At 37.4% G+C, this 23480-nt stretch overlaps 1 protein-coding gene across 6 annotated transcripts in view; it reads left to right on the forward strand.

The window, feature by feature from the left end:
- Positions 1-21480: 21480 nt before the first annotated feature.
- Positions 21481-23480, forward strand: part of LOC134750710 (microtubule-associated protein 4) — a 28272-nt gene continuing 26272 nt past the window's right edge. For 5 of the 6 annotated variants that reach the window (XM_063685942.1, XM_063685950.1, XM_063685973.1 and 2 more), the window contains exon 1: positions 21481-21623. The gene's annotated coding sequence lies outside the window, so the exon portion shown is untranslated. The remainder of the gene's footprint in view (positions 21624-23480) is intronic. The other variant, XM_063685967.1, reaches the window with a different exon arrangement.

The raw sequence follows: 23480 nt of genomic DNA on the forward strand, positions 1-23480 counted from the left end.
CGGTTTACGATTTATGATGTATTAAAAAAAAACTACTTACTAGATCTCGTTCAAACCAATTTTCGGTGGAAGTTTGCATGGTAATGTACATCATATATTTTTTTTTGTATTATCATTCTCTTATTTTAGAAGTTACGGGGGGGGGGGGGGGGGCGCACACACACACACACACACACACACACACACACAACATTTTATCACTTTGGAAGTGTCTCTCGCGCAAACTATTCAGTTTAGAAAAAAAATATATTAGAAACCCACACGTATCGGTATGATGAATAAAAAAAATTGAGTTTCAGTTCTATGTATGGGGAACCCCAAAATTTATTGTTTTTTTTTTTACTATTTTTGTGTGAAAATCTTAATGCGGTTCACAGAATGCATCTACTTACCAAGTTTCAACAGTATAGTTCTTATAGTTTCAGAAAAAGTGGCTGTGACATACGGACGGACAGACAGACAGACATGACGAATCTATAAGGGTTCCGTTTTTTGCCATTCGGCTACGGAACCCTAAAAAGGTAATCATGGCCCATAACCCGGATCAAAAAGTCAAGTGATAATTTTACCCCAGTGATAGTCTTACCCCTCCTTATCTTATTTGTTACTTTTGTAAGGTTAACTTGCTTAGCGATAGTTGAAGCTGCAGTCACGTCTATATGTATTTTCATCGATCTTAATGTATATACTGTCCGCGCGCGAATTCCGTGCACGGCTGAGGAATGTTAGGAATGTTGGGCGTCATGACAGAGTAGTGTCATTTTGTACGTACGGGCGCGGCGCACACCCTCCCACTTCCTCGACCTCCGAATGCACGGAATTGGCGCGCGGACAGTACCTCTAGGGCAGACGTTTCAATTATTACAATTGTTATAAACAATTTGACTTATTTTCTGGTAAGATAAAATTTAAGAATTATCCTGGCAGGGTCGCCATGTACGGATGGATGTTTTAATAAATAAAATAGAATATTGATTACACGTGTTTATTGGTCAAACACAACTTACAGATTAACTCGATACATGATTGATACTATTTGATACATAGTTTATATTATAAGTGCATAAGTAACTCTACACATACACTACAGTATGGTATGGGGTGTAAGGGAATTCTTGTACTTAGTTTCCGATGAACACCCAAGTTTGAAACAATTAAGGTGATGACGAACACGGGACATTTCCATTTTTATTTAGTAACACAAAATAGCTATTTATGCAACAAGTGCGGAAATCATCTTTACGCACGTGTATCATACAATGTTTTACTATGCATTGTGCGAGTAAATAAAAAAAACGTATCATGACAAATAAGATTAATTATTAAAAAATTGAAAACAAAAAGCACTAGTGCGGAAAAGTGCTATTTTCCGCACTAGTGCGAGAAAGTAGCACCATATGTACTATAAAAAAAAATTGAAAACAAAAAGCACTAGGTCGGAAAAGTAGTACTTTCCGCATGATATGGCTCCGTAGGAAACGCACTTTTCGAGCACATGCATTGTAATAGCTATTTTTGCAACAAGTGCGGAAATCATCTTAACGCACGTGTATCATACAATGTTTTACTATGCATTGTGCGAGTAAATAAAAAAACATACTCGTATCATGGCAAAAAAGTTTAATTATTAAAAGAGTGTTTTAAATCGACACGAGTTGCAAATTACCTATTCGCACGTGTATCGTACAACGTTTTACAGTACATATATGGCCCTTTAAACTTTCGACATATGCACGAAAAGTGCTCTTTTCCGCACTAGTGCGAGAAAGTAGCACCATATGTACTGTAAAATAAAAAATTTAAAACAAAAAGCACTAGTGCGGAAAAGTAGTACTTTCCGCATGATATGGCTCCGTAGGAAACGCACTTTTCGAGCACATGCATTGTAAACACAATTTTATTATTCCCTTCCCACTAACAGGCCAATTCGAGATTTAGTTATTCGATCTTCAACCAAAAATGTCACTTTTGACACTGAGAGCTCATATCGGAAACAGATCGAAAATCTAGAATTAGAATTAGCCTGTAAATTGGGCGCGTGTTTAAGGTTGGAATTCAACCTGTCCAATATCTTGGTCCAATGTGTATTGCGTCTCGCTCTCTCCCTAAATGTGAGACGCAAATACACATAGGACAAAGATATTAAACAGATAAAATACCGCCCTAACTTAGTATTACCAAAGACTCCTTATAAGATGAATAGTCTAAGGAAAAACGTGCCTAGGGAATCAAGAAAATTTGATTCTCGCACAGATGGCGCTACAACAAATACCAACCTTTGGCCTATTCTCGTTTAGATGGCGTTGACGGTTTCGTTTGTTGTTTAACAATTTTAACACATATCAGTGAAACACATGGTCGAAATCATATAAAAATAATAAAATTTTATATATGTTTAGTTTTTGATATATATTTTTTAGTTTTAATGGCAGTAAATTAACTGTGACTACAAAATTTACTATGACAGTACCCCTCTATCCTATATATTCTCTCTGGTATTACCGACTAATTTATACGCAAGGCGTTAACAGTACCTACTCAATGAGCAGCTCATTTGTTGTAAGTCTGAAGAAGTTCCTTTCACACGCACTTTCTCACTGTTTTTATTTTAGAATACAATGTAATTCCTCGGTTTCGAGCATACCATTCACAAATTCCCACTGCATGGGCCTGATAGGAAAACAAACAATAGTGATTAATACACTCTGATAAAAACGCAACAATCAGAGCAGGTAGTGGATCATAAACTGAGCTTATTATTAGGAATTTTATGGGTTGTTTAGCAGTCCGGGGAATATGGCAGCTCGATGATTACCATCGAACATGATTGATGACTAGATAAGAAAATGGTAACAACTTTTGCAACATACCATATAATAACATTCCTAATAACTAGTTAGGTTACATACTACGTAGCATACATGTATAATGTACTTATAGTAAAGCCGCTTGTCAACGAGGTTATTTAGAGGGTGACTTTTGAGCAGTTTCTTTACATACTGTATGTAAATTGTGTCTTCGTTGGTGATCCTAATAAACAAATATCTAAACAAGTTCAGCAAAATGCTCGTAAGTACTTTGAGGGTTATTAAAATTTATTATTAAAATTTATTACCGATATTCTCTATTAAGATGTTCTTTTCAAAATGAGAAACTCAAAGTTTTAAGGAAGTTTTACAAAAGCTGTTAAATAGATAAAGTACGGAGATTTTCGGAGGAAAATACAGTTGTAACAATGGCCACTTATGTGACGACTGGCCGTATTGTGTTATGTTAATGCCATAAACACAATTAAACTCACTTACTCTCGTTAAAGTGATAATGTGGTGTCTTTGCCCTTAGCGCTACCGGCCTCGGCCACTAGGGCTGCCAAATGCGCTCTGTGCTATGGTCATTTACTTTGTACAATATATGCCACAAGGAAACTCAAATCGCTGCTAATCACGCAGGCATGCTACAGCGTAGACGAATCTTCGTGGAGCTCATTAATTATAACGTTTTCCGAACGTGTAATATTAGTTACCTATTATTTATTGTGTTAAGTTAATTATGCGTAGTTTAAGATTTTGTTGTAAATGTATAAGCAAATGTTAGAATATGTAAATATAATCACTATTATCAATATGTCTGTAATTGTAATCTTGACCTGTAAAACAATGATTTTACCAATAAATAAATAAATAAATCAATCAATCATGCTAATACAATTAAAAGGACTGTGCAGGTTGAGATGTTTACATTCGCCACAGTGGTAGTTGTGCGTAGATAACTCAGGCTAGCTTATGTCTACTTGAGAGTTTTATAAGAAAACATATACCTCAATTGACATTTAAAATCCTTGGATCATGTAAATCCTAATAGACCCTGTTAATTTTTTCTATTTAAACTTTTCTTTAATAAGAGATGTGCCGTTCTCGAGAACGTTCTCCGTTTACGGATATGGGAAATATTCTCGAGCTAGAATGTTTCCCATACAAACCGGGGAACATTCTTGAGAACGGCACAACTATATCCTTAATCAATCCATCATGCATTGAAGGGAGCAGCATCATCATCATTAAATCTGCGCCAGCCGGCAGCCCTGACGAATGCATTGTTTCAGATTTCATACGCTGCTGTGCTCGCGACGTATTGTTGTCTTGTAGAGCAACATTATAACGTAGTACCAGCTTATATCTTGTAATATATCCGTTATCTTGTTTTCAGGATTTACTCATAGGTATGATACGTTCAAAACAACAAAATCCGGAACAATGAAAATTGTGTTTTAAGACAATTATAACAATTCGTCTGAGTGTAGATCTCATAAACTTTATCTAAATTATATACTTAGACTAAACTATTGAGATAATATACATATAAAACATAGTGTATGACTGACAATTTAAGCACCAGACTGTATGCATGTGATTAACTCATCTAATTGAATCACCCTAATGTTGTGATTTAATTAGATGAGTTGAGAATGAATGAAACAAAGCACCACACAAAACAAGCACACATTATAGTAATTCCAGTAGTAACATAAGACTCAATATTAAAACCGGAATGTAGATTGTGTCATTAATCTAATTAGTTAATTTGTAGCCGATTGGACCACTGGCTCTAACTGCACCGCTTCATTAAAGGTCGATTGAATATTCCAAGAGAGTAGACTGTAGTTGCATCATGTGGGGTCCGCGGCATCCGTGCGACAAAAACCTTGTATAAAAACCGGCCAAGTGCGAGTCGGACTCGCGCACGAAGGGTTCCGTACCATTACGAAAAAAAAAGCAAAAAAATCACGTTTGTTGTATGGGAGCCCCATTTAAATATTTATATTATTCTGTTTTTAGTATTTGTTGTTATAGCGGCAACAGAAATACATCATCTGTGAAAATTTCAACTGTCTAGCTATCACGGTTCATGAGATATAGCCTGGTGACAGACAGACAGACAGACGGACAGCGGAGGCTTTTAAGTTTACTCACTGGCTAGTTTATACAGTTCTATTTAACTACGATTTGTGAGATACTTTATATGCATAACTTACCCGTAAGGGCTTAGTTTGAAAAACACGTTAGTCAATGTATGTAAATAAAAAGTCGATCGCAGCGTCACGTTCACGTCGCGTGCCATTTTGTACGGAACTTGATATACTAATCTCTAAGTGAAGCCTTTGCGTCCGATAACTTACAGAATACGCAGATTTAAATATGTAGGTAGCCGTTTTATAGTAGATACAAGATTCTTTATGTTGGATGGGCTTTACCTAATGCGTCGTATCCGCTAGTTGGGTTGGGACAGCGGGCTGGTAAATGGAAAACGGTTCGGGACGTCCGTTATGTTATTTTTAGGGCAACTATAATTTGCCGCCATATACTCGTAGGAATAGAGAGGGTAGGAAGTGCAGACATCCATCATTTAACTGGAGGCAGGTAGTGTCCATGAATTGATTAAAAAATCTGCATAGTGCAGATATGCCTATTACACTAAACTAAGAATTGCATGATGATGTGATAGATGATATTTTTTAGAATTAGTGCCTGTTATAAGCCCCTGCTTTTACCGGCTTGGTTCCAGTTTAATCAAGCAATAAATATTTACATTGACTAATAATCTTCAATTCTTCATCATTCCTGTGCGTTTAGCGAGCTTTTTTACCTTTCGGTTTATTATTTATTTATTTTAAACTTTATTGCACAGTAAAAAATATACAGTGACAAAAGGCGGACTTAATGCTACACGCCATTCTCTACCAGTCAACCTTAAGGCCAAACAGAGAAGCATAGTTGGTGCGGGGTATGTAAAGAACATCATCATCATCATCATCATCATCATGTCAGCCGATAGACGTCCACTGCTGGACATAGGCCTCCCCCAAGGCGCGCCACTCCGACCGATCCTGTGCCGCTCGCAACCACCGAATTCCCGCGACCTTCACCAGGTCGTCGCTCCATCTCGTTGGAGGCCTACCGGCAGTTCGTCTTCCGGTACGCGGACGCCACTCCAGAACCTTCCGGCCCCACCGGCCATCAGTTCTGCGAGCAATGTGCCCCGCCCACTGCCACTTAAGGTTTGCAATTCTGCGAGCTATGTCGGTGACCCTAGTTCTACTGCGGATATCATCATTTCTGACTCTATCACGCAGAGAAACCCCGAGTATAGCTCTCTCCATTGCCCTTTGCGTGACCTTGAGCCTTCTTATGAGGCCCATCGTTAGCGCCCACGTCTCAGATCCGTATGTCATCACTGGCAACACACACTGGTCAAAGACTTTTGACTTAAGACACTGCGGCAATTTGGACGAAAAGATACTGCGGAGCTTCCCGAACGCTGCCCAACCGAGTCGGATTCGACGAGTGACCTCTTTCTCGAAGTTGGACCTACCTAACTAGACTGTTTGTCCTAGGTATACATAATCGTCAACAACTTCGAGCGCAGAGCCTCCGATTAATACGGGAGTTGGCACAACATGGACGTTAGACATGATCTTCGTCTTGTCCATGTTCATTTTCAGACCAACTCGTTCAGATACTCTGCTGAGATCAGCGAGGATCGCACTGAGGTTCGTGATGACTCTCGAAAACAGCTTGTAGACATGGCTCAGAAGTGAGATGGGTCTATAATTCTTCAGTAAGGTGTTATCACCTTTTTTGAAGAAGAGCACCACCACACTTCTGTTCCACGCTTGCGGCGTTTTTCCTTCGCGCATGACGGAACTAAACAGCGTCTGAAGGGCCTTAAGGACTGGTTTACCATCCGCCTTCAGGAGTTCGGCCGTAATTCCGTCATCACCTGGGGCTTTGCCATTCTTAAGTTGTTTGAGAGCCATACTAATCTCGTACAGGCTGACGTCCGGGATATCTTCGGTATAGTGTCGAGTTAGTCTAGCTCTAGGGTCTCTAGCTAGATCCATGACGGGTGCTCGGGTTGTTGTGTATAACTGTCCATAGAACTTCTCGACTTCTCCCAAGAGCTCAGGTTTGGATGAGATGATCCTGCCGTCGTCGGTCTTCAGTTTTGTCAGTTGGCTTTGGCCAATAGACAGATCTCTGGCAAACACCTTCGAGCTTCTGTTGCGCTTGATAGCCTCTTCAATACTGTTAGTATTGAATCGGCGTATATCTCGCTTCAGAGACTTCGAGATCCGTCTGTTGAGCTGCCTATAACGACAAACGTCACCTGACGACTGCAGAATCATCTCACGCCTCACCTCCATGAGCTTGAGAGTGGAGTCCGAGAGTTTCTTGGTTCTTGTACGACGAGTCTTGAAGAACTTGGACCCGACCGTATGAACAGCTTCCACAAACCCGTCGTTGTAATCGTCCAGGTCGCTAGCTAGGCATTCGAACCGGTTTTGAAGTTCGAGCTGAAAGCTCTCGGGGTTTTGGAGCTGGGCCGGTGCCGGGCGGAGCGTAGACTTTATCAGTCGAGATCTCTCAAGCCTAAATTGAATATTCAGTGTGCCTCTTACCATACGGTGACCGCTCCCGGTTTTGACCGAATTGATTACAGAAACATCACTGAATATTTGCTTCTTCGTCGACATGATAAAGTCGATCTCATTCCTTGTTGCACCGTCAGGGCTTACCCAGGTCCACTTCCTGTGCTCACGTTTCCTGAAGAAGGAGTTCATCATATAGAGTCCTTCCTTCTCCATGAAACCAGCCAGTAGGTGGCCCCGGTGATTCCTACGCCCCACTCCAAATTGCCCCACTCTCAGCTCTTCACCGTCTCGTTTGCCCAGCTTAGCGTTGAAGTCCCCCATAACAACTGTGAAGTGAGTTTTGGAGCTATGCATGGCTCTGGAGATATCCTCATACATAGCCTTCACCTCATCGTCGGAGTGTGTCGAAGTCGGTGCGTAGACCTGTATGACCTTCAACGAATAACGTTAGGTCATTCTGAGTACAAGGCACGCTACCCTGTTCGCCACACTCTCGATCTTCACCACGTTGTTTACGAGGGACTTGTGGACGATAAACCCGACACCTCCCTGGGACCGTTGTTCGCCCTCCCGGAAATAGAGCAAGTTGCCGGAATTCAGAGTTATCATGTCCTCCCCCTCTCTACGGACTTCCGATTACCCTATGATTCCCCAACGTAACCTGCTTAATTCTTCCTCCAGTTCTAATAACTTTTCGTCGGTCCGCAGCGTACGGCAGTTGTATGTTGCCAGGGCCAAGGGTCGTCGGTTATGGTAGCCGGGCCTCTGCCGGTGATTCACTGTAGCACCCCCTGCCCCGCCATTACCCTGGCCGCTACCGGAGCCAGGAATAGCGGGGCTGCCGGGGACTAGGGGTCTGGTTTTTATTTGTGTCTGCATTATTTATTTATTTTTTGTTTTTATCCCCCCCCAAGGGTTGCCGTAGTCGCCACGCTTGGCAGGCGGGTTGGCGACCGCAGTTTGATAGAGGTAGTTCTCGGAGGACGCTGCTGCCCATCCACCGGATTTCCTTAAGTCGCCTCTTACGACACCCAAGGAAAGAGAGGGGGGGTGGTGCTATTCTTACCCGGCACCACACGGTGCATGTAAAGAACACTAAAACTAAATGCTTTAAATTAATAGGCACAAATATAAATATAATATGACGATAAAATTAATATATACAACAATAAATATATAGACATAAATAAATATAAATATATAATAATAACAGTATTATATATATATTATAATAAATTTACTATGCAGACACTTAATCGTGAGACTTTTCAAAAAGTTACACTTGCTTATTTATTATACTTGATTACAAGTATTTGTTTCGATAAATATTTAATTAAGTCAATGAGGTTGCTATTTTTTGACCCATGCTCCAGGCCCAAAGTGATTAATAAATGGTTTATTAAATAACTAAGGTACGGCCGATATGGGTGCGCTGAGATCCCGAAACTTCGCACAATGATGCTGTCTTTTAGTTAAATAGGCCTATGAATGTGTGTTTTCTAACTCCTATAGGCCCTTTTGATCTTACATTAAATTATGCTGATTAATGAACTGTAAATCGAACAATAGCGGCTCAAAGATAGGCGCTACCGTTTTAACAAATGACTCTTGACGTTGAGTAGCAAGAAAGTAAAACTGTGCTAAAAATGCTTATTTTTGGGCGCCGGAAAAAATGGTGGGTAGGTTCTTGTTTCTTTTGACATGGCTAAGTAAGCACAATTACTTATTAACCTTAGCATGGCATTGTTATGACTAATAACATCTTCAGTATTACCTCACTATCTTCACTTGTGTTCCTATTGCACTGTCCTATAGCGTACATACTAAGATGACATTAACTAATGTCTCTTATCCAGCATCAGGGGCTAATTCTCGTTTAGTGACATCTCTAATGATTGTTAAATTGCCGGACGGGTTTGGCGGCCCACGCCACGTAGGTTGAAACTCGAAGTACGTACTGATTTAGAGCGTTTTCACATTGTCCGATCCGATATCGGATGTAGGATCCTACATCCGCGTAGTCAGGCCGCGGGGCGCCGTCTTCAAGGGTCACGTACACTACATACGCACACAAACAAATGTTATCGGTCCGACAGCTGACGGGAGGTTCCGACATGGCTGAAATAATCGGAAGCGCCTTTCCGATATCGAATGTCGGAAGGCGCCTTAGAGATAAACAGCTGCAGGAGAGTGCCATATGGCATCAAGTTCGCCTTTTTTGTGTTATACATTGTTTTTTAGTAATAATCATTTATTAAATGAATAAATAAATACAGAAAAACACATATGTCTTACATTTTACTCCCATTCGACATCCGATATCGGATCACGCAATGTGAAAACGCTCTTATACTAGGTATATTTTTTATAACAATTTATTTTATATCTACAGTTGTGTGCAATATAATAGCAGGCAATAAGAAAATAAAAATTAGGTGAAAACTATCCCCCTTATTCATAAAACTTTACGGGCCTGATTTAGTTACGTAAATTATGTTTTATCCCTTTCTTACAAATACATAAGTCGAAGAAAAAGGTCAAAAAAATCCACTTTGTATGGGGTACCCTTAAAAAAAAATTAATTTAGATTTTATTTTACCACTTTTCGGATTGGTTGATTTATATATTCATGTCATTCATGTCAAATTTCACACACAAATAAATGCCCTTACCGGGATTCGAACCCAGGACCATCGGCTTCACAGGCAGGGTCACTACCCACTAGGCCAGACCGGTCGTCAAATTGAATGTTTGTTACCTCAGAACTCCGTCATTTCTCTGGTGTTTGGACCTATAATATTACAGATTGGTTCCATTTTTGCCAAAATCCAGTTCTGATTATGGGACCCATCAGGAATCGAGGGAACTCCTCAAATCTTATAGGCATACATATACCTAGAGATTTTTGTATTTTCATCCACAAACCAAGCATTTACATTTAAGTGACATTTGATAAAGTGGAGCTGATGAAGACCAGAACGGAATTCCTTAACGAATCGTATTTTACGCTGGGCGTTTTTCTTCGTCGTTAAGTTTGTTCTGCAAGTAAGATTTTTAAGCAACACTACTTGTCGGTCATTAAAGATAAAAAGAACTTGTATTAGGCGACGATAATTTGGCATGTACGAGTACGTACCTAAAGGATTAAAACCTCCCAACAAAATGTCAAATAAAATTCGAAGAAAATACGTAAGAATACGGTTTAGCCGTTTTTGTAACAATTGGATTTAAATTAAGGCAATAAACCTCGCCCACGGAGCGAATTTGCGACTGTTTGTAGATATATTATTATCGCTGCGATTAGTACAGTTTAGAGCGCGGCGAGTTACGTGCGCGGCGCGACGGGACTTATAACAGCGATTGCTTACCTTCGCCTTCAAAGGATTATAGTATAGTCATTTACTTATTTAGTCTGGCGGGTTTCAAGGATCCTTTGACATTTAGCAACAACTTTTCTAAAAAAGTAATTGTTTAAGATTTACATACTTAGTCACCAATAGCGAACAAGGTGCCTATCATACAATACTTATTTACGATACTAGTGCGATGGGAGTGTTTTAAATCGACACGAGTTGCGAATTACCTATACGCACGTGTATCGTACAAGGTTTTACAGTACATATGGCTCTTTAAATTTTCGACGTAGTTACGTAATACTATAAATATCACACCGCTTTGGTTAGATCCCGAAAAAATACCAAAAAATACAATTAAAATCTAAACTAGCCGAGGCAATTGGTCAACATTGTCCATGATCAATTGTATGTTATTGTCTAATGGGTGTCCATTAGTCTCAATACAATTGTGTTTCATAAAACCGTCGTAATGCTATGGATGTCTCGTTATCTAATTTAGCGTGTGAGAGCTAGCGTATATATTTTAGCACATCGGTTTCGAACATACTTGTAAGACGTTACTAGAGGTTACATTGCGTAAGTTGTTTGTGACGACGCGCCGCCTAGGCAACGACAGTTTTTAGTCGCAGTTTAAACTACGAAGTGCTCGCTATTACTTCACTATGTACTTTTTTGCATATAATCTTTCCACGACCCACATTCATAGACGTCATAGAGTAACGAAAAAAATGATAAACTAGGGAGTGATCAGCAAAGTAGGGCGACCAAGGGCCTGACACTCTTTGATAGAGAAAAATAGTCAATCTTATTGCGATTCCTATAAGAGGAAAGAGAAAATAGTGCCATGCTTTGTCTTTATCACCGACCGGGCATTTTTCATGGCCGGGTTATGGCATCATAGCAAGAAGGCGATGGCGAAATACCGAAATTTATAAGAGTGAAAGAGAAAAAGGATTATGCTGCCATACATGAAACTGTCAATACATGAATATGTCTTTCTCTTACCTCTTCATTAGGGTTTGCAGTCCGAATGCAAATTGTACGATATTTCGGGTTGGATCCGATTAGACCGACCGACCTATACATATAAAAATAAATGAAAAATAAGTACCTATAAGGTAAACATCCGAGTGCTCGACGCGGTACTAGTATATGGCATGGGCGCTCTATGTCAAAGTGGCTCTGTCAAGATGGCTTAAATTCGAATGAAGAAAAATCCTCTTAGTTCGAATGTAAGCCATGTCAAATTGACATAGAGTGCCCAGGCCATATACTAGTATCGCGTCGAGCACTCGGCCGTTTACCTTACATATTAAAGAAGAATAATTTTACCAAGGAGCTGTCATTTTACGATTGATTTATGCTAACATAAACAAAGTAATAATAATAAGTATAATAACACAGAAGGCTAATCTCAGAATTAATTCAAAAATGAATCCTTGAGAAAATATACATTGATTGAGTAATACAATTGCGTGCTTCAAATGTGACAGGTAAACGAGATGGCGCTGGCGCTGTACATCTCCATCAGCTCCATACATTTTACGGAGTTATATCTATCTTTGTTTTGCGGTAACTCTGATTGTCAAAAGTTTGTCAATTCAGTGACGTCTGCCATCTGTTTTGGATGTCAAACTAACGGGCACGTTTTAATGAAATTCCGCAACATGGCGCGTGATCATATATTCCTGGTCAGTTGATGATTTTAGTTACATGAGGCATACGGTTTAGTGTTGCAATTACCTACATTTTGAAATCAGTTCAGTGGGCCCAGGATTATCGGGAGCCCTACTGTAATAAACTTCCACGTAAGCCTTTGTGATAACGCTTGCATCTATGCCGTTATCTTTACGACACGGCGGATGCATTCGGTTTTTATCTAATCTTTAAGAATGGAATAGGTATTAAATTAATTTTGTGGCAGAATGTTTTTGCCGGTCGGTGCGTCGGCGATGACCCATGCGATTGGGCAAACATGTGTAATTCTGCCGATGATGTAAGTGGTGCCACAGGTTACTATCATGACGCCATCTTATAGCTTGATAGCTGATCTGATTATTTGCTTCCAGCCTTTGAAAAAGTTATAACAGAAGTAGTATTTTATAATAATACTTAATCACTGCTTCGCATATGAACTGTTTTTATGTCAAACTTCTTATTTTTAAATAAGTACTGTAATTAAATATTTCCTTTGCATTAAAGGATACCTGCAGTATCAAATGTCAAGAAAGTTCTCGTATTAGATTATTAGAATAAAAGTATATCCCTTCTGATGGTAAGCGGCAAGCGTAGCTGTTGAAAATTTCTGAGTACAAATTTATCCGACTATTAAATACTCTTCAGGCTCTCCTAGGCTCTTTTAATTTCGTCATTTCGCTGGCCCAATATTACAGGGTTCTATGTTTCACATTTGTCGAACTGAAATTTGAACATTATCATAGTGACATTGTCGAATTTCAGCTATCTCGAAAATGTAACATAGAACCTTGTAATATTGAGATTATTGAGCCAGCGATTTATTCAATGCAGTTCTAGCTCAAGCGCACATACTTAATCGCGGCAATTTATTAGCAACAATCCATTAAATTTGAAGAAAAGTTAATTATTTCGGGAAGGCAGTATTTTCGCCTGTAGCTTTTTCTTGTATTTGCCTCTTGCGGTGAACTGAGTCAGATAATTTGGCAAATCACTGTCCCTGCCGGCTCGTCGGGTCGGCAAGGGTGCCTTGCAGCACCACTGGGGGTGCGTTACTAGGGGAGGGGTGGTGAGTACTCTTGAAACTGCTTGCTATTGCTTACCACACTGTAACCTGAGTAGCATGTGTAAAGTGTGAATGAATGTGCACGTTTCGAATGAAAGTACATACCAAATAAATACTGAAAAGGTGTTACCTACTTATTTTAGAAGAAATGTATGGTTCAGGCATCTGAATGAAAAGATTATTAGCAATCCAGGCTAACGCCTTGGTCCCAATTTCTCGACTATGTTTATGACTAATACTTAAAAAAACACAAATCAAAAATATTTAATAAGATAATTTGATTTACCCAAAGTTCTTCATCATCATCATCTCAGCCGAAAGACGTCCACTGCTGGACAAAGGCCTTCCCAAGGATCTCCACAACGAACGGTCATTCGCTGCCCTCAACAATAAGGTAGGTAGGTATAAATAAGTATTTAAAAAAAACGAGGAAGTTTTTTTGAATACTTATTTTTCTTTCTATGTTTTTCTTTAAACATTGTCTAAAAAGCACTTTTTCGTAACTCGATTGCTGTGAAGGATTTTACATATACGAAATCTACATATTTGGGTTCGGCTTTGACGTCTAAATATAAATTTTGCATTTAAAAAAATCATAAGTAGGTACTCTTTTATTACTCAATACCTTTTTAATTAATCAATATGTGTTATCATATACGATTTAAAGCTACGAGTAGGTACATCGCCAAAATGTCTGATTAAAATATGTATCAATTAAAAAAATATGACTTAACAAGATTTGAACAAGAAATATACTCTCTTAATATTTAAATCAATCCGTAAACTAATTAAATTGACTGAAATCATATCTTTATGTTTAATAAACTATGACTGATGATGTTTAAATTAAATATAGCTATGAATTTTCTCCGTATCTTGAGGAAAATCGTTTAATTATGCAGTTTTGTCGCATAAAAAAAACAATGCGGCTATGTCATAGCATTATTCTATACATCAACGGTTTCATGAATGTATAAATAAATACTCCTGAATCCATAGCTGGCTGACATGACTTATGTATGACTTATTGTCACGTGTCAACTCGTTTGAATTGTTTTTAGAGCTTCGTACAAGACTGTTCACGAAGCTCTTATGGGATCACTTCGGTCTTGGAAATTGCAATTTTCTCGGAGACCGTTTGACGTAGATGCCTTAAATTTGGAATAGTTATAGAAACTACTACCACTAATAATGTGAATAAATGAAAACCACATTTCTTTTTTAAGGGGATATTTAGGGGGTTGAGAGGGGTATGCTGAATTTCTTTTTTTATTGTAGGAATCGTGTGGGGTACCAAAGTTTAATGGTCCCGTTTTATAGTTTTTCGTAAATAACTCGAAAACGGTGGCCCGTAGCAAATAATGTTCTGTAACATACATAATCTACATAAAATTGTCTACAAAAAATATGTTCTACACTTTCTGCTAGCACCCATATTTAAAAATATTTTAAAGCGGGAAAGTTACCTACTTATAAACAATGACAAAACAGCCTGCATGAATGTTAACTGAAGCAAGTGAATACCGTACCGGCACCATCACTCAACCGGCAGTGATAAAAAAAGAGCAAAATTAATGAAAACTTAAATCGGTTATAATATTAATTCGAAAACCGTGCAACTTTTACTGAGGTCATGTTAAGCTGGTTTGGATGATCCTTTTAGGTGTCCTACCTCCAGTGTCAGTTTGACGTGCTATTTCTGGGACACCCTGTATATCTATTTTGTAGAAAATTTTATACAGATTATTTACGTAGACTATTTTTTGCTATGGGCTACCGTTTACGAGTTATTAACGAAAAACTATAATAAGGGACATTTAAACCGCCCTCTACCCGCGACACGCGAGCTTCACCCCCACCCTCCGGTACTTTTAGTATGTTGTTTAATACACAAAATACAAATACAAAATACAAAAATCTTTATTTGTTTTAAACACAAATTGCCATGATTTAGGTGATTGAGCCGCCCGGTAAGCAAAAAATTGCCTGTGTCGGGAGACTCGGGAGGCACCGCTCTTCCCTAGGTTAAAGCAAACTATTTGTACAAATAAAAATTTAAAATCTAAAGATTAATTTCTAAAACTAAAACTACAAAAATGACCATTTAACTTACACTAAATTTTAACAAACTTATGATATTGTAACTTAAATAATTTATAATAATAACTATAAATGCATGAAAAACGTGTACACCATTCTCTACAACTATGCCAATATATGCTTATACACTATCTATTTCCCTCATTTTTCCTTCGTTTGGTGGCCTAGAAAGCGGGCATAAAGATCCTGTACAAAAATATTTTTATTAAATTTAGCTTACAGCGCCATCTCATAGCGCATAACAGCAGCTTTAGCGCAGAAAATACCGTGGTTAACTTTGTTATAGGTAAAATGAAAACTATCAGCGCCACTGCGGGAAAACCAGTACGATACGTAGTGCCAGTATAATAACTCAGATGGCGCTATCACGTCGCTATTCATTTGTCTAAAACAAAGTATCATCGGTGTATTATAAAACGTGTAGATGGCGTTGATTGTTTGTTTACGGATGCAAAAATAAAGGTATTGCTTGTTCGTAACCGCGTTGTTGTAAACGACTAAATATTCCAATGTTGTTTGGAATTTAATGTTTAAGAGAATGTATGAAGGACAAGAAATATGTTACTTTAATTAGATAGGGTAGGATGGGGACAATTGAAACACGTTATGATTGAAACAAGTCAAATTTCTTGAAAATTACAATACCTATGTATGCAATTTTTTAAGAAATTTGACTTGTTTGTTGAAATTTGAATTTGACTTGCATCTTGTATGTGACGCAAAAATCAGGCTATGTGGTCAGTCCTTCTTAAATCCTGGACCAATAGCGCTCAAGCGCGCGAGCAACGCAGTAGTCTTGAGGAGCCGTTCAAAAATTTCGCGGTATAAAGTGAAGGACCTGTGCTCGCATACTTTTTCGTTATTTTTTTTTACTTATGTATTTTGGCTACTTGAATTCTTTTGGTGTTTTGGATGGGAATTTTTAACTGCCATTCAACAGCGATGGAGGGTTGTTTGTAAAGAATATTGGTCCTTGAAGTAAAACATGTGACGCGGGGATTGTTGAAACAACATACTTGGGGACGATTGAAACTGAATCCCCGTTTTTTACAAGTTTTACAAATAGTTGATTTTTGATATTTAGACTCCGTTTTTCAAAATAATACATGCTTTGTAAAAAAGGGAGTGATATTGATTTTATTATGGTCATGATTGAAACATTGTTATAAATAAAAGTTTCGACTTTTGTATTGAAACACAATTATGTATTTCTACAAAAATTCCTTATCGTCATAACTTTTTGTTGCATTAAAACACATTTGATTAAGCTTAATGTATAAGGTAATCACAACAAAGAAGTCTAGATATCTTACAATTTTTTTGCATCCCTTTCTTTGATCAAGATCTTCAGACGCAGATAAATTGTGAAATGTTTCTAATTTTTTTGCGAACTTTAGTTGATCTCATTGAATACCGTGAAAGTTATAGTAAACAGATCTTTATTGCTTTAAACCTTGGATTTCACATTATTAAGTTTTCACAACATAAACAACAAGTAACAAAACAAACAAATAACAAATAAATTAAAATATAAAATTATTATATTTTAGAATAGAATAGAATAGAATAGTTTATTTGTGCAAAAAAGGGTATAAATTGTTGTTACATAATATTGTTTCCAGTCCTTGATTTACCATAATACATGGCGTACAAATATTCTTAAATTACTAACTAATATTAAACCTCCATTAAAATAAAATGTCACATTGAAAAATAATAAAAGTACAGTTAATAATAAATAATAAAATCATAAATTGTAAATATAATTTAAGATTACAATTTGTCTAATGTGAAAATATTCAATCATTATAGAGCATTATAAATGTATCAATAGTCAAACAATGTAAAATCTATAACCTATAATTTAAATTATATATTAAATTATTTGTTATTAAATAAATTTAATAACAAATTATCTTTCATTATGTCGAACATATTAAGGTGTTTCAAACGTCCCCACATAGCGTTTCAATTAACACACCTATGGGGTCAATTGAACCACTCTTCCACATTCTCTTTAATTCCCTATCATTACGTAACCACGGGCGATTTTCAAACACATTTTAATTAAAAACTAAATAAATAACCTTTAATAATACCGGCACATACCCTTCTAACTGTAAAAATAAAATAGTTACAGGCTGTTAAACATTAAGTGTTTCAAACGTCCCTGTCCTACCCTATTTTAAGGATATGTTCCGGTTACGATTGAACAGCACGATACATATGTAGGCCGTTTCTATTTTTGTAACAGCTTTAATAAATATTTTATTTATTTTTTATTCTGTTTTATTTATTGTGGTTGTTGTATAAATATGTAATCTACATGTAAAGTTGTAGCTCTTGAAAATACTTTGACTTAGTTAGCAGCATAGCAGGCATATATTTTTACATGCCTACTGACACAAAAACGGAGCTGCCTAAACTGTTTTTTTTTTTAATTAAGTAGATTTCATGAATAAGTCAACGCAGTACATTTTAATTGGTCTCAAGTCGACGATAAAGACTGTTAGGTCAATCAAATGTATACCTACAAGTGCGCCAATTCAAATCAAATGTACTTAATTAAAATTAATTATTTTTTGGGTATCAAAATTTAGCCCCGTTTAGCGCTGGGGGCGCTTGTTTGCGTGCTCAAATGATGTAAAAAATAATCGCATTCCTTTACATGTAATATCTAATTAGTGTCGTCACACAAACTTTATTAATCGGGTAAAATATATTCATTTTTCCTTTCTACCTCCATCAATATTAGCATTCCTAACCTCCAATGAGGTGAAGCTTGAGCACCTAGATACAGGCGAAACAAAAGCTTGCTGCGCATTTACCCGGCGGGCTGGGAACGCACGTCACGGCAGCTAGAGGCCACGCGGCCCGTGCATGCGTCCCGGCACCGGCACGCACCGTGCATTAGACCCCGTGTGGCCAGCGCTAGGGAATGGAAAATCTGGGAAAACAATAGTGTGTCAGCCTGAAAATCCGTGCCACGGCAGCTAGATGCCTAGATCTACGATAAATAAAAAATACATAAATATTGCGGTATAATTTTACTTGAATAGACCTACGTCACTTGTAAATTCTGAGAGATGTTCACAACTTTGGGAACAAATCAAATTATTTTATTAAATATTTTGATTTGTGTTTTTTAATTAGTCACTACTATATATAAATTATAAACTGAAATAGATGTCATATATTAAAGGAAAAGTGACGAAGCCCTACAGTGGTGAAGGCCGGATTCGAACCGGAGTCTTTAGCAATCCGGGCTAACGCCTTGAACCCCTAAGGCCACCCCGCCAGTCTGAGAGATGTTAATAAATAGTTACCTATACAAGATACATTTTTAGGCTTTTATTGCAGTTTTATAACAGATTTTCGTGTCAAGTATTAGCTCTAATTTTAGTACGAGGATAAACTGTATAGGTATATCATTGAAGGGTTACACTTGTCTTCCATAGAGTATGTAGTTCGAGAAAACCACAGATTATGCGGGAGGGTAGTAGAGCTGGCGATACACTGCGAATCGGCAAACGGCACGCAAGAGACCGCTTCCTGGTGATTTCGCTCGCTCGTTACATTCAAGGACGTTCCAGTAACAAAACTGAATTAATGCGTTTCGGAAAAGTTCTACTGAATTCGGCGATGGCCCGCGTTGACTAACAAATTGATCAACTTACTTAATAAATTGAATCAGACCGAAACGCACAGTGTCAGTTGTTGAATTGTCTTCAACTTATATTAACTTGATATTAACAAGTTATAAAAAAACCGGCCAAGTGCAAGTCGGACTCGCGTTCAAGGGTTCCGTACATTACACAATTTAAACAATGTAGTTTTTATGTGAAACGTGAGTGAAATGTCTTTAAAAAACCCGTAGGGGTCAGATCAAAAACTAAGTAATTAAGTCCGACTCACGCTTCACTGCACATTTCTAATAGGTTTTCCTGTGATATATAGGTAAAGATCTATTTTGTTTATTTTTTTCAAAATTTTAGACACAGTAGTTTCGGAGATAAGAGATAAATTGTTTATCTTAAAATGATAAAAAAAAATATATTTGAGATTCTCACAATGAGCTCTTTCACGTGATATGTAACACGGTATAGTTTGTAAAACTTCATTTTTTAATTTTCTCATTTACCCCCCAAAAGTTGCCCCCATGTTTAAAATTAATTTGTTTACATTACATGTCCGTCTTTGGGCCATAAACTTACATATGTGTACCAAATTTCAACTTAATTGGTCCAGTAGTTTCGGAGAAAATAGGCTGTGACAGACGGACAGACAGACAACGGAACCCTAAAAATAGGTTACTTACCTGCAAACAAGTGACGATAAATGACATTATTTCAGAAAATTCTAATTTGTTTTTTTGGCTATTTACCGACATTTAGAAATACCATTTCAAGTTGTCAATTCTTAAAACGTATATGACCTAGTTTTCAGTTATTTCATATATGTATATGTATGTACTTACTGTGGAATCTTTAGCGCTGCTCGTTTAAAAGCTTCATATATGCCGAAATCATAATAAGACTAATAAGACTTATTAAGTCATCGCTTATCATACGCGATTTGTCTGCTCATTTGCCTCCTATATCATTAAAAAAGTTGATATTTGAAATAGATTAGGTAGATTAAGGCTAATGTTATTATTATTGTACAGACCTACAACACATTGTACTAACGTCATATTGTACATTAACTGTTCGATCACTATAAAATAATTCTAATCCTCAATACGTATATATGTATAGGTAGGTATAGGTATGTCGTCCTACCTTACGTTTTCATCGTAGATATTTTATTGACCAATTACAGGTAGTTAGCCGTATATAGGTAAAACGACGTCGCAAGTGATTAATTTCCATCTTTACAGTCATACTTCACCGGTTGTTAGACTTCCGTAAGTTAGTGCTTTATTCGAATACATTGCCTAATTGTCTGTTTGCTGTTACAGGTAAATGGCTGAGGTCAAGTGCACAATAAGGTTCACGTAATTTAGTCAGTAAGTACTTAGCTATGTAAGTTTGACTCATCTCAAAGGACAACTTTGATCGACGTAACATTACACGTGTTCTAAGTACAAGATATAAATAAGAAGAGCGGTGGAAATTTCTTAAAAATAAAGTGGCTTCAGAGGTCAAGTTCAAGCGACGGCCATTGCAAGAGTTGAGTCATCTCATAAGACTCTTCATGTCACAAGATAATCGTGGCCCAAGCTAAAAGCCATTGAAGGCAGTCGGTCCTAAGCCGTTATAAGAACAAGTAACGGCCATAAAAAGTGACTCAAATAGAATGACTCATACTTAATAATCCTCTTTTCGGAATTCGTCATTGCTCTTTTGTTTTTAGAAGAAAGTTTTAAATCACGTTTTAAAAGTTGAACATCTTGCCTCGCTCACACATGCTGTATGAAAAAGGACAGCTATACATTTAACCATTGGTAAAGGCTCGAAAGGAGAGCAAATAGGTATTCCTTAGGCAGTTGTCCGATAGTGCGCGCGCACCATTTTCAGGGCGCAGGACACACCCTCGCGAAGTGTTATGAATGCATAGACACGTGCCAGTGCAACAAAACAAAAACAAAAGTAGCTTTAATCACGGCACGCTACCAATTGTTTTAATAACTGAATTTTTGTTCTATTATAAGGGAAATTACCCATAATAGAGCTATTAAAAATAAATGCTCTTGAAAAACTGTAAAACTTTTAATTAGATATGCAGGAGCTTTAGTTAATTGAATTACTTAGTAACGCAACCAGTAGCAAGTTTGGTAGACTTTAGCATTAAATGTGGCTGTGCCGTCTCTATCCATTTACTTCGTCTTCCCGTAACTTCAGTCGCCAATAGAGGCCGACACATCAGGCACACGGAGTCTCGCGGGTGGTACAGCGGGTCGCGACCCTCCACTAAAATATCATTGGCAATAAGCTACTCCATTTCTATAAATTAAACGTGACTTCTTAATCGCCAGGTGAGTGTAAATCTAATAGTGTCAATAAAACTGCACCGGCATGGCACTGACCAGGCTTTAAAATAGTTCCGAAACAAATCGAACATTCTAGTACTTGACGTTCAATATCACTCACGTTGACGTAAACAATGTAGTTATTAGATGTATTTACGTAAATATCGATCGAGCACTCGCTTATCATCTCATCGGTTAGAGCACCGTCGAATGTTCAAGGGTGGTTTAATTATTGCCCTTGAGGCTTTGTGTCATGGTATTGGTACCAAGAACGGTTCAATTTAATTACTATATTCACGGGTTAAATAGGAATTACCAAGAAATAGACATAGATACCAACATGTAATCTAAAAAAAAAATGATTTTACATTGATCAATACCAGTTACCGGCGGCATTGTAATCAAATGTGTATTACAAGCAGCTATACAATCAATAAAGCTTGTAGAAAAGGCAAGTAATATTTAATAACCTATCGTACGTCAATGCCGGATTAATGTCAATGTGCTAGGTGCGTCAGAATTCTAAATCCACCGTTATTATCTATTGATAAGTCGAATTGCGTCTTATTGGAAAGGATAGATTGTGGCTCGTAACTAGAGTATGTGCTAGTACTTAACATTTGCTGTCAGATGTTATATCCTGTATGTCGTATCGTCGTATCGTATAATAATCTGTAGGTAAATGGTATCAACCTACATATATACGCATATGTAGTTAAGTGCAGTTACGTGCAAGGGTTTTTTTCGTTATATTATGCCTACATATATAAAATAGGAACCTGACATGGCGGATGTTACATTCGTTAGTGAGCCAGGGCCTGGACACCAACTATCCGTGCTGCCGGCAATTGGATCACTTGACCAATCACACGCAGCGACACCCACGACGCAATTTTTTGGAGCAAATAGCGATGAACAAACTGACTAATTTGAATTTATTGACCGCTTTAATAGTGCTGCAGGCGGTGTTTTGGTGTTTAAAAGAATTAATGTAAAGCGATGTACCTAAATGGGTCTAGTTTGTCTAGTTATCTAAAAACGTATTTAACCAATTTTGTATATTTCTGTTCAGTTCACCTTACTATTTAATTCTTATCACGGAAAATATTGTAAAGTTCCTCGTTTTGTTATTTGTTAAATAAGAACATGACAGTGAGGAGATAAAATAAAACAGCAGAACGTCATTAAAAGGCCGTAGCAGGATAAAGGAAGAAAAAATGCCCTTTTATGATTGAGAGCTGAATTTTTTTATATAGTTACTTACATCTAGTAGTATAATTGTGCCAAGTTTTGTTGAAAAATTCCTAGTGGTTCAGCCAGGAAAAAATAAAATCCGAATTCATTAAATATGACTTTTCTCTAAAACTATTAAACTTAATAATTATTTCAACTTAATATTAAAACAATAATTAGCTTTGTCTACTTCAGAAAGTTATTCAACGTCATTTTGTCACTATTAGACGGGATAGCTAATTAGCTGAGCGACTCTAGGTAACATTAAAAAGAACGTTATTTCAGTTGTCAGACAAGTCACTGTCACTGTTATGGTTCGTTGTAAGGGTGACTGACTCGAAGAGCGTTGACCTATTTCTCATTTCTTGATTTATTATTTAGGTACTACCTAATTCTACTAGTTGTTCCCGGTTACTGACAAAAGAATTTGCTACCTTTTTAAATGTATTTTACCCAGCGACTTCCCTTGGGTGATTCTACATGAGTGTATATTTTAACATACTTAGTACTTAACTAGGGTTTCGATTAGTCTAAAATTACTAAAGGTCAAAAGTATACCTATAATCAACGTTTTATTTTAAAACCTCCCCAACACATCATGAGTCGTTTTCGCCTTCGGAGGTTGTATGG

Source organism: Cydia strobilella, chromosome 2 (genome assembly GCF_947568885.1).
Source record: "Cydia strobilella chromosome 2, ilCydStro3.1, whole genome shotgun sequence".
In the NCBI taxonomy this organism is placed as follows: domain Eukaryota; kingdom Metazoa; phylum Arthropoda; class Insecta; order Lepidoptera; family Tortricidae; genus Cydia; species Cydia strobilella.